The sequence below is a fragment of the Octodon degus genome, unplaced genomic scaffold (genome assembly GCF_000260255.1).
Source record: "Octodon degus isolate 3935 unplaced genomic scaffold, OctDeg1.0 scaffold00169, whole genome shotgun sequence".
Taxonomy (NCBI): Eukaryota; Metazoa; Chordata; class Mammalia; order Rodentia; family Octodontidae; genus Octodon; species Octodon degus.
This window is the reverse complement of record NW_004524745.1, coordinates 2,738,688-2,740,394: the sequence shown is the minus strand read 5'-3', so window position 1 is coordinate 2,740,394 and position 1,707 is coordinate 2,738,688. Positions and strand designations below refer to the sequence as shown.

Sequence of the window (1,707 nt, the reverse complement as noted above, 5' to 3'; positions counted from 1 at the left end):
TCCGGAACCGGGGATTGAACTCAGGCCCTTGCGCTTGCCAGGGAAGCACTTATTCCACTAAGCCATCTCCCCGGCCCCTCCATCAAATATTGATATGTTGAACTTTAAGTCCTTACAGAATATGAAGGAAAAATAATTTTATAAAAGCATAAATAAGCATTTACATATTTTTACAAAGAAATTTAGAAAACTAACCATAAACGGAATTATACGTCCTTATACTAGGGAGACAATACGATATTTACAGATGTGGGTCTGGTTTATTTCACTAATAAATATATCTTCAAGTGGCATCAACTTAAATATGAAGGCTTCGAGTTTATCATTCTTTATAGCTGAGTAGTACTCCATTATATAAAAGTATCACATCTTTTTCAACCATTCCACATGTGACAGGCATCTTTGTTGTTTCCAAGATCTGGCTATCATAAATTGTGCTGCTTGGGATTTATATCTAGTGTTCGGATTGCTACATCAAAATGGGAGTTTTGGGGCAGGGGAGATAGCTCAGTAGAATAAGTGCTTGCCTGGCAAGTGCAAGGTCCTGAATTCAATCCCCAGTTCCACAAAAAAAAAAAAAAAAAAGAAAAGAAAAAGAAAAAAGAAAAAAGAAAAGAAAAGAAAAAAGGGAGTTCTAGCTTTAATTTTAAAAGGAACTTCCATATTGTTTGTTAGCTATACTAATCTATATCCCTGTGTCATGGGTCATGGTTTGGGGTTTTATAAGGGGAACAATACAATATAGGGCACATTTTATATTATTTTGTAGTGAATCACCCAAAACATCATAGAGTACAGGAAATCTGTTCACTCACTAAAGACCAAAGAGTCCGGCTGAGGGCCTGGATCCTAATATCCTGCATGAGTCCAGCTGAAAACCCAGAGATCATAACAGTGCCTCCCACAAGTCCAACTGGAGGCCTAGAGCCCACGATAATGTCTCATGCAGGCCTATTTCACAGATTTGCACTGGGAAGACCCAAAGGTCAGTGGTGGAAGCTAGAAAGTCTGTGCCAGTGGGATGAAGGATCTGTGCTGAGGCTGAGGGCTTTGAACTAGAGCCAAAAAATAATGCTCAAGAGGGGGCTGGTGAGATAGCTCAGTGGTCTAAAGCGCCTGCTTAGGCAAGTTTAAGCAAGCATGCAGGGACCTCGGTTCAATCCCCAGCACCACATGCCATGCCAGCCCCGCCCCCAGGGTAGGTTGAGCTGACCATAAAAAAAAAAAAGAAAAAAAGAAAGGAAACATTTAAAAAAAATAATATCTAAAAATAAAAAATAATAATAATGCTCAAGAACCAGAGCTCCTCCGAAAAGTACCACAGCTATCCTCAGCGACAGTGAGGTCCCAGGCGCCTCAGCAATGAGGAAAGTTGAGTGCCTGTCAGAAAAGCCAATGTGACAAGTTTCTCCAGAAGACTGAGCAGTGTACCATTTTCCCCTCTGGAGCAAGGAAGTGATGGTTAAGGTGAGGACCAAAGTTCGCCCAAAGTGAACTCTGGCCATTCTCAGCAACAACAAGGTCCTGAGCTCCTCTTCTGACAGCAACCAAGTTCACCAGGAAAGCCAGCATGACAAGGTCCTCCAGCAGAATAGCTCAGGAGAACCAGCAGCTTCCAACAACTCCCCAACAGACTCTCCAAACAGCTTACCTAACAGCCTCTGACAGGTTCTCAACAGCTTCTCTAGTTCTTTTTTTTTTTTTTTT

The 1,707-nt window shown here is 41.6% G+C and overlaps 1 protein-coding gene across 2 annotated transcripts in view; it reads right to left on the bottom strand.

Moving 5' to 3' along the window:
* The window catches only part of Nme5 (NME/NM23 family member 5), an 83,578-nt gene that overhangs the window by 36,190 nt on the left and 45,681 nt on the right, over nucleotides 1-1,707 (bottom strand). The window lies entirely within an intron of this gene.